Source organism: Momordica charantia (assembly GCF_013281855.1).
Source record: "Momordica charantia cultivar OHB3-1 chromosome 5 unlocalized genomic scaffold, Mcharantia_2.0 BLBB01000005.1, whole genome shotgun sequence".
Lineage (NCBI taxonomy): Eukaryota > Viridiplantae > Streptophyta > Magnoliopsida > Cucurbitales > Cucurbitaceae > Momordica > Momordica charantia.
Window position 1 is genome coordinate 8,239,043 of NW_028275163.1, and position 10,172 is coordinate 8,249,214.

At 34.4% G+C, this 10,172-nt stretch overlaps 1 long non-coding RNA gene across 2 annotated transcripts; it reads left to right on the forward strand.

Moving 5' to 3' along the window:
- The first annotated feature begins 5,164 nt into the window (after positions 1-5,164).
- On the forward strand, positions 5,165-9,877 carry LOC111015227 (uncharacterized). 2 transcript variants are annotated; one of them, XR_002602000.2, is made up of 4 exons: positions 5,165-5,926; positions 6,094-6,141; positions 8,800-9,510; positions 9,587-9,877. It is a non-coding gene; the product is annotated as an uncharacterized LOC111015227 (long non-coding RNA). The 2 variants fall into 2 exon arrangements; XR_002602002.2 differs by having other exon boundaries at positions 5,173-5,926; positions 9,476-9,510.
- Positions 9,878-10,172: the final 295 nt, after the last annotated feature.

Genomic DNA, 10,172 nt, shown 5'->3' on the forward strand with positions numbered 1-10,172 from the left:
CATTACCAATTTAAAAGTTGAAGGACTAAATTGTTAAAGAACTAAATCGTTGCTTTAATGAAAATTGATGGACCAAATGTGTTTTTTAACTATATATATTTAATAAACTCAAAAAATCTAAAATCAAATTTGCAAAATAGATATCTTGGGAGATGCAAATATCCTCCCTCATTGTAGCAAAGCATATCTTCTCCTCAATTATCTCTTTTGGAAAGGATAGGAGCCACATTCTCTCTTTTGATCACTTTCTCTCCTCCGTACCCACCACCATCAATATTTTCACTTCCTTCTTTTCACACTCTAAATCTCTCGCTTTCTCAAACTCACCCATGAGACTTAGATTGGTGACTCAAGGATAGTGAACGGTAGCAACATGACATCCACTCCGGTGATTGGTCTCTCACGAACTCTGACGTCCATGAAATTTAGCGGCGGCCACGAACACTAGCGTTAGCAGATTTTACACGTTGTCGCAGTAGATTTTTGATTGCCCGACAGTGCACGACTCTAGACATTCTTCTCCACGGACTTCGTGTATGATCGTATGGCAACACTTCAGTCCCCATCAACGATGTGGTGGATTTATTATTTAACTGTGATAGTTTGTATCAAATGTGTTAGAAGAGTTAGTTGTCCGTATTTTCTGGTTTGAGGCTAGTGGGTATGTACCCGTTCGTTCCTGATGCCTTTGTTTGTATAGGGTTACCTCCCCTCGACCTTCATTCCCCTCTTGCAGCCAAAGTGATAGCGGCTGTAGCATCCACCGGTAATGTGTGGAAGAGGGTAAGCTTTCTATGTGGATGGGAAATATTTCGGAATGCACATGTCACCCCAGACATTTCACCCGAGAGATTGGCCAGGTTAGTGGGACAGATTTTGGCTTTGCTTCAACCTCGTGACCCGGTGAAATTGAATTCTCCGTGAAGATGCGGAGTACCAACGTAGGCGCCACTCTCTTTCTGAGTTATTCCAGCTTTCAGATCAAATCATCCATTGGTAGCCCGACAACGCGGACGAAGTTCCGGAACACATTCGGTAGGCTGTGTTCCTTTGACACTCTGTTCAGCAGCCTTTTCTGCATTGAGACCATAGCATGTTACACGAAAGTGCCGCTTTCTCTGTAGCCCGCCTAGAAGAGCCACCCATCCCAACCAGGGGTATGCTGGGATTTGCTGGTGTACATAATAAATGGGGAGGAAACAACAATGCAGGGGATCAGACACATGATCATGTTCTGATACCATCTAAAGAGTGAATAAACCACCACTCAACCCAAAAGCTTAAGCTGATGGATTGGGTAAATTTAATTCATATATTGGATATCTAACACAGTGAACATATTGAAGGAAGTGTTAACTATGTTTCTTCCAAACTACTGGTGGAAATAAATAGTTTGGAAACAATCCGTTTAAAGGTGGTGATGCAAGGAATTCTTAGAGATGAGATGTATCAAATAGGATTTGTCATCTCCCAATAGCAGACTAACCTATGAAGTGTCTTCTTCCCGCAAGGCTTCACCTAGCAACAAAACGTCTTTGAATTCTAGTAATAGGGCTATGTCTTCTTTCGTAATTAAGACTTATGTTTATGTGAATGATAGTTTAAACTCAGAAGAAAGAGATCTTGCTACTATTACCTACTGGGCGATTTGGGGTGATCAGAATGTCACGGTCCATGGAACAACGGTCTTCCACTGATTTAAAGTGTGCTTGGATAAGTTCTTACTTCCAAAGCTACTTGCATGCACAGGCAAATAGAGGAGAATTGCTTCAGCAAAGCTTAGAATCTTCTTCGTCCCGAAGCCCTCATCGGTGGCTTCCTCCATCTAGTTCTATTATGAAGGTTAACTCTCAGCTTGTCTATCTACATCAACGAGACTTGGTCTGATGATCAGAGACAATACATTCTGCATCCCCTTACTCCTCCTTGGGCTGAAATCAGAGGAATCTTGGAAGCTTTGAAGCTTGCTCGCTCGAGGAATTGGCTTCGTTTGGTAGTTGAATCTGATTGCCGCTTTCCATTCCGGATGAAAGAACACAAGACTGAGGAGATGCATTGAAGAATCAACTTCACCCATTCTTCTACAAAACCCAATGCAACATCATCTTCTCAAGGAAACTCCACTCCACTATATTATAAGCCTTACTCATATCTAATTTTAAATACTAAGATCATGAATATGCACTATTTGGACTCAAGACAAGCTCTTTTAAAGGTGGTTTCTTACTCAACCAAACTTAAATTAACATGAATTATACCATTTTTGCCATTGAAATCAAGGATTATCAATTATACTAAATATTTAGTTGGTAACTGCACTAGTTTAAAATATATTACTAAGCACACTTTCAACATATTTTTAATTATGATTCAATTTCTAAATCTACTACCAAATATATTGTTGGATGATAAATTATAGCATGTCACATGGACCAATAAAATTGGATGATTATGCCTCATTCGTTTCCTCAGGTCAACATCTTACCTACTAGTAACGAGCTCAATAGCTCAACACTTGACGAATTGTCTACTTTATGAAATATACTGATCTCATATAGCTCGTACCTCTTCGAAAAGCTTATCCAAGTAAAAAGACCGAGCTACAAGATGAAACCAGTTACAACCATGTAACAACCTCTGTAACGACTGTGATTTCTATAAATGCGCACTCACTCTCGTAGTGTATGTGTTTATGTCTGGATTCGACTTACATTGCTTGAACTTTGGACTGACTTGAGTGTCAGAGTTTGTATGGTTCAAAATTGAAAGAGGATTTAGATGAAAACACTTGTTGTGCCGTAGATGAACTATTGTCTTGAAAGTAATTTCGGCACGATCACGGTACTAAATCGTATGTACGTCAGTTACTCCCAAGGTTAGCACAACTTCGAACTCAGACGTGCACTCGTCTGAGTCGAATAAAATTGAAAAACATGCTTATAAATTTTGTCAAAATTTTTTGGATCTCATCATCACATAAATAAAACTTGATTTAGTTGGAAAAAATATAAATGTTTTAACTTAATTAATTAAAAGATTAGAAAACAAAATGAATGAATTAATTAAAACGTGAAATAATTAATTCAGTAAGGTTCAAATAATCAATTAAAACAAAATAAAATGTTTTTCATTAAAACTGGTAAAAATAAGCAATAATAAAATATTGTTTATTTTTCTTTGTAAGTACACATTTTTCCTTTGTCGTTCTCAACCATTATTCGTTGTGTGCATATTTTCTTGCATAGCTAGTGGACGAGCCGAGTTATATAGAGCAGGCTAGTGGACACCTCAGTCAGAAGTAAAAGCCTTTCCATAATAAAAGATTTTGAGTTCGATCACCTATCCCATATGTTATATTAAAAAAAACCTCACCACGAGAGAGAAAACGATTTCTACTAAATTAGTATTAGCATTAGCCATAAAACAGTGCTCAAAATTTGTTGCTTTGCTTCTTGAGTTTTGTTTGAAAATAAGGAAAGAAAAATAAAAAAGAGAGATAAAAGAGAAGGACTAGAGAGAGAATGATGAAAGAAACGGTTTGTTGCGTAAATAGCGAGGGAGATTCTCTTCGTTAACCTCTGTCCAAACCCAAGTTTAAACCTAATTGTGAATTTCAGAGATCTCTTCAGCTCTTTTCTTGTTCAATCAATCGCTTTTGAAGAAATTCCTCGCTCGCCCGTTCACGTTATGCAATTTGCAGTTCCATCGATGATCTCAATCAACCACTGATTGCTTATTCCTTCCCCTTATTTCATGCCATGCCGCATTCGTTTTCTTCATCTTTTATTGAACTCACAAGTGTTTCTCCTACTTCTTTTTGTTTGCTCGAGAGTTTTTCAAGACAAGACTGCATCCCAGGTTATCATTTTTTTTGTTAGTGGTGATTATATGTTTGTGAAAGTCGGTTATTTCTTCTGGGGCATTCAGGGTTATCATTTATATGTTCCTTGCTGTAGTATTGATGTTTATTCATTTGACCTTTCCCTGGCAATGGTTGAGGCGAGGAAGAAGGGGGATTATGGGTTTTCTGGGTTGTGATGTCTTGTGGTGGGGAAGCTGACGAGCAATGGACTTGTGGAAAAGTCGGCGCTGTCAGTTTGCAGAAAGTAGGTTTGATTGTGCGAGACATTGACGAGCCATGCCTTTCACAATTGCTCATAAAGGTTTTTATAGCTGTAAGACTCTCATCAACTATGAGTATGCATGTGCTTGAGAGTTGAACACTTCTATATGATATCTCATCCCGTTTCTTACCTTATTTGTTCGGTTTTCTTACGTTTTGGTTTCTAGTTAGAGTTTCTCTTTCTAGATTATATTGGTATTTGGCCCGTATTTATTCAGAAGCTTTACTCCAACTTCAGTATCTGTACAATATAAGTGGAGTGTTGTCGATAACATTTTATCATCCAAGTGCTAATCAGTGCAATGACCTTAATTTGTATTGAAAATTCCTGGCTTGAGTAGTATCAAGGCATACTTCTTATTTTCCTACAATTCGTGTTCTCTATTTAGATACAGTTTTCAGATAGAAATACGTAATATGGGCTCTTGTCATTGGCAACTGACATCTTATGATAAAGTTGGCAAAAAATGGAAATGTAATGTAGGTTGTTTGTTCGTTTTTTATGTATTTTTTCAGTGTCTAAGCTTTGTATTTTACCACGACAGTGTTTAGTGGTAACAAGATGCTTATTGTTTACTTCTTTAGTTGGGTCAATTGGTCGCTGGTTGATGGTTATGAAAAAAGCTTGCCCACTCATTCAACCATCAATGATATTCTCTTAAGAACTTTCACATTAAAGTGGTATGAGAGCTGTGTTCACCCAATATAGGATGGTGTCCAGCCATATTTTGCAAGAAAAGTAAGTGACACTTTGACAGGTTGTGAGCTTCAGGCTTCCATTCTTGATGGCCAACGACACATTCTTCCTTGGAAGGATTGGATAGAAGGATGACTGCCATTGAAGACATTTTAACAAATTTAAATCAAATCATTTGTGCCTTCTATAATACAAATGGTTTAAATCTTGGACCAAGAATGAATCAAGAAGATTGGATCCAAGTGTAAGAATGAAATTTGGGACAAAATTAGGATGGAGACAAGTGGACCCCAAGGAGTGAGAGGAAGTGGCTGCAACTAGACAAGGTAACCCCAAGAATGGCAAAAAGGTACTTAGGGGTGTTTTGGCCCGTGGGGTTGGCTTGGGCTGGGTTTGGTATCTTGAGCTAACCCCACGTTTGGCTCAATGGGTAGAGAAGTCCATGAATTAATTTGAAGCTTGGAGTAGAATACTCTGTAATCCCTTGGTTTGCAACACAGGTTTGGTCTTCCTCTTTTCCTCGTCTTCTCCTTTCATTCTTCATCTGTCTTCTTGCCTTCTTCATACGGATTAGGGTTCTAGCTTCTCTCTTCTATCTCTCACCTTCCTATTATGAATTTCTTCTAAATTTTATTACTAATTTCTCTCATTCTTCCTCATGCAAAATCATTGTTCAAAAACCCTCATCGAAATCTCCAACCACCTCTTCATTCTAACCATTCACGCCGCATGATTTCAATTTTCTTCCTCCTCTCCCCCAACTCCATAACTACGATTTTGGTGTCGTATTTATTCAGATCTATGATTTCAGTTTTCCATTTCTTTAGATTTATGATTTTGGTTTCGTTTTTCTTCAGATCTACTGCCTTTGTGTTACGTTCTCAATCTCTTCATCTATTTCCCTCTCTTGCGCTACCATCATTTCATAGCCACCCTGTAGAAACCCTAATCCCAAATCCGATCCCTTGTCGCTCAAATTACCCCAACATTTCATCTCTTGCCGCCTCCAATTATCCCAAGAACAGAACATGATTCTTCTCAGATGAAGGCTTGGTAGGATAATTGATGGGGTTGTTAGAGCTTGGCAGGGGAGGGTCTTCAAACAGGTTTGTTTTCTATCCTTTACGGCTGATGATGAGGAACCTTTTCTGAAATTTTTGTATGTTATTGTATCATCTATAATTTTTATGCTTCCTTCCCATATTTGCTTCCTTTTCCTTTTTTCCGATTGATGTAATTATTAATCTCCTTTTAAACTGTTTCTCTGATGTAGTTTGAAGTTTCATTTGGTTCTCAACTTCCTTCCAAGACTAATTTTGGAGTAGGTTTGCCATTGATGTCCTCTGTTTCTATTTTGTTACCATTATTTTTAATTTTCTGAGTACATAGATATGATTAGATGTTTGTGATTCATATTGTGGGCATTGTTATATTCTTGTTGCCTGTGATTTATTGTTCCATGTTTTCATGTTCTGCTATGTTCTTTGTTGTTCCATGTATGAGGTTTCTGTTATTCAATAATATTTGATTTTTTATTCGTATTCCTACCACCAATTGCATTAAAGATAGTCCTCATATCCATTTACTTCTATAGTTTCAATTTATTCTTCTTCATCCCCATGAAATGAAATGGTAGTTGGGATATTTAATAACTTTTATAAAAATAATTCCTATTTTATTTTTAATTTTTTTTATTTGTTTGAAAATCTGAAATATAATTCACTTATTACTTCTATGTTCTGTGAAGTTCAATTTACTTCTCTTTTATATTCGTCATGGTGGTTGAGATGTTAATTAACTTGTATGGATGGATAATAAATACCTTCACCTCCTCAACTAACCATGTAGACCCCTAAATTTGTTCGGCATTCCATTTCATTATTTCTTTTTTATTTGTATTTATATTTGTATTTTATTTATATTTTATTTTTAGTCTTTAATATTTCTCCCTCTAGAACTTTTATTTTAATTGATGACAAATATTTTCTTTGTGATGTTTTATAAAAAAAGGGAAAATAAAAATATTTTGATTCACTCATTTTCTAAGGATAAAATCTTTAAGGAAGATAAAATAAAAATTCTTTTTCTGGAAAAATCTTTTACTTGATTGATCAAAAGTAGTAAAAAAAAAAAGAGGGAAATAATCTTCCCATTTTGGTCGATATTTGGGAGGCAAATGAGTTTTTTTAGGAAAAACCTTTTTGATTTGACTTAACAAAAATGGTAAAAAAATAATGAGGCTTTTAGTAATTATATTTCTTTCTTTTTTTGTTAAGATTTTGAGGATTTTAAAAATAAAACAAATCTTTCTTTAATTAGATTTAATTATTTGATTTTTTTTCCCTTAACAAAATTAGATTTCAATGCCTATGAAGTGGGAAAATGTTTTGAAGTAAGGGGAGGGTTTTCTTTTTTCTCGGTGGGCTGGGATTTTTTTGATTCTGCTTTACATTTTCTTCTTCCCTCACCAGTGCAAAATCCCAACAACCTTTTTTTTTTCTTTTTCACTTCTCCACATCATCGAGATCGTCGTAACTCTATAGCCTCCAATGACATGCTCCTCACTCACGAAGTAGATATTACATTTTCATCCACTAACTTTGAGGTATATTTCTTTTTATATACGTAGATAAGGAAAAAGATTACTTGAGAAAGTTCAAAACTGTTTTTTTTTAGTTTATTTTAAAGGGTAGTTTAGTTTTATCATCTTCTTGCATTATGTTAAAACAATATTTTCTTCCTAAAACAATAATAACTTAGCTTGTGCTTCTTTGTATATTCATAGTTTTAACCATGTTTGCATTGAAATAAAGATTCGGCTTGCGTTTCTTCGTTTATTCATATTAAAGTCTTTGTTGAAGATTACTAGTGAACATGTGATTCATTTTAAGATCATTATTTATTATTATGGTATGGAAAAGACATATGCATATAATGACCATTTTATGCATATTAGTTAACGATATTTGTATCAAAGTTTATGCTAGCTCGTGTTAGTCATACGATGTTTAGGTTTTTTGGAATAGACATATATACATATATTGACCATTTTATGTGTATTAGTTAACGATATTCGGATCAAAGTTTATGCTAGCTCGGGGGAGTTATATGATGTTTATGTTTTTATCTCTTCTCTTCCGTTTGTTCTTTAAGCTAAGTTTTTTTTTTCCTTAAAAAAACAAATACATTTACTTTGTAAAGGAAAGTCCCAACGAGAGAACCTTGAAATGTTCGGGAGGCCGACGTTCTGGGATTCTTGAGGGTAAAGGTCAATATTTCGGGAGGCCGAGATTTGATTTTTATTATCTTTCCCTAGAGAGACGTTTTTTTTAAATAAATTTGATTTTTATCTATGTGTCTTTTTTGAATAAAATAATCCACTAAAATGCAAATTGTTCTCATTGTTTTTATCATTTTGAAGTAAATAAATTTATCTTTCTTAAAAAAAATAAAGAAAACATGTCTTCGTTGTCTCGTGTAAGACTTTTTCCTTATAAGGAAAATTTTGTTGTGAAAAGAAAAGCATTTAAAAAATGAGCATCTCATAAAGGTATTTCCTTCGTGATATTTATAAGAGTTAACAAATTAAATCTCGTCATTAAATTTTTTTTTCTAAAAAAATTCCTATGACGGAAATTGGGGGAATTCGAAAGGTTGATCCTCTAATATTCTTGAGGTGATGAATTTATTTTGGAAGGCCAAATTAAATTCAAATGATTAAAATTTTCTTAATGGCTTTAAGCCATCCATAATTATTTGTTCCTTATTTATCTTAAGAATAAGGACCAATTAAGCACGAGACATTTAAAAATAAAATAAAACATTTTTTTTATTAAGGGCCATTTTTCTTGAAAATAATACAAAAAAATAAATTATCGTTCAGTGAACGAGTGTTGTGAGGTGCTAATACCTTCCCCATACACAAAAGACACCCGAACCTAAATCTTTTTGTGCAGATCAACTTATCCATGCATTTCAGGTGGCCAGTCACTCCCTAAATAAAGACTGGTGGCCACTCCATTTTTTCTCCTCTCGGGAAGAAAGTCGACACTCCACGTCGCAAACCTGTAGCGACAAACCACATCCCCTATAAATTCACCTCTTTTCACCCCCAACACTCGGACTTTTCTTTGTAATTTCTATTTGCCACCCATTCTGCCTTTGTTTATGGTAAGTTGTATTATGTATATTTTGTGTTTCAAATTTTCCATTCTTTGTGTTGAATCTCATACTTCTTGTTTGATTCACCGTGTATGTGCAATGGTTCGAAACTGAGGTCGAACTTTAAAATTCCTCCTTCTTATACATAGTTTTTTTTTAACACATGACCTAACTTATTCATTGTTACTGTAATTTTTTTTTCCTTCCTTAACACTTACTTGGTGATGCTTTGTAAAATGAATTTATCTCCCATGAGCTGTAATGTATCTTTTTGATTTGCAATATTACATTATGTGAGTAGTTGATGTTGGATCTCATACTAGTTTTTATTCAAATATATGAGCAACGAATCTTGAGGCCAAACTTCAAAATTTTGCTTCTTCTATTTTATCTATTTTATTTTTATTGCATGACCTAACCTATTTATTCTCACTTTAATTTTTTCCCTTATTCTTGTTCTTATTACCTTCTTAATACAAGCCTTTCTTATTTAGCAGCATGCATTTCACATGGATCATAGCTTCCTAAGGTACTCTCCTCTCATTTTATCTATTTTTTTTGCGCCCCCACTCACCTACTTATTATATTGTTCATGTTCCTTGCAGTTCGTGAGACCATTCATTACGTCATCTCTGCCCCTCTCGACCTCACATCTTTGCATTTACGTAATATTCGATTTTCCAATCTATATTTACGCATTGGTTCATCTGTTAGTGTTTTGCTATGTGCACATACCATTATAGTTATTAATTTTATATGTTGTTCAAGCTCATTACTCATTTATGTTTGCAATTCAAACCTTTGTTTTTAACTTATTGTATTATGATTCAACTTTAGCTTACATCTGTATTGGACATTACTATATTATAATTTATTATGCCAATTTTATTGTCTTATTTACATATCTTTCATAACAATAAGAGAAATTTAGATGTTCTTTTAAAATGAAATGGATGAGATCACAACAGCAAGTATTCAAGACATGGAATGAATGCTAAGATTGTTTTTTTTTATAAATAAATTATGCTAAAACTAGTGGTTAATTAAATTATATTCTTATACATATAACTTTGATAATATTTTCCAATAATGAATGATAATGATATTTGTAAATGAATGTACAAATGTTTTTGCTAAGATTAGATTTCTAGGTATATGTTTTAGAACATTTGAACTCGATCAAATAACAAT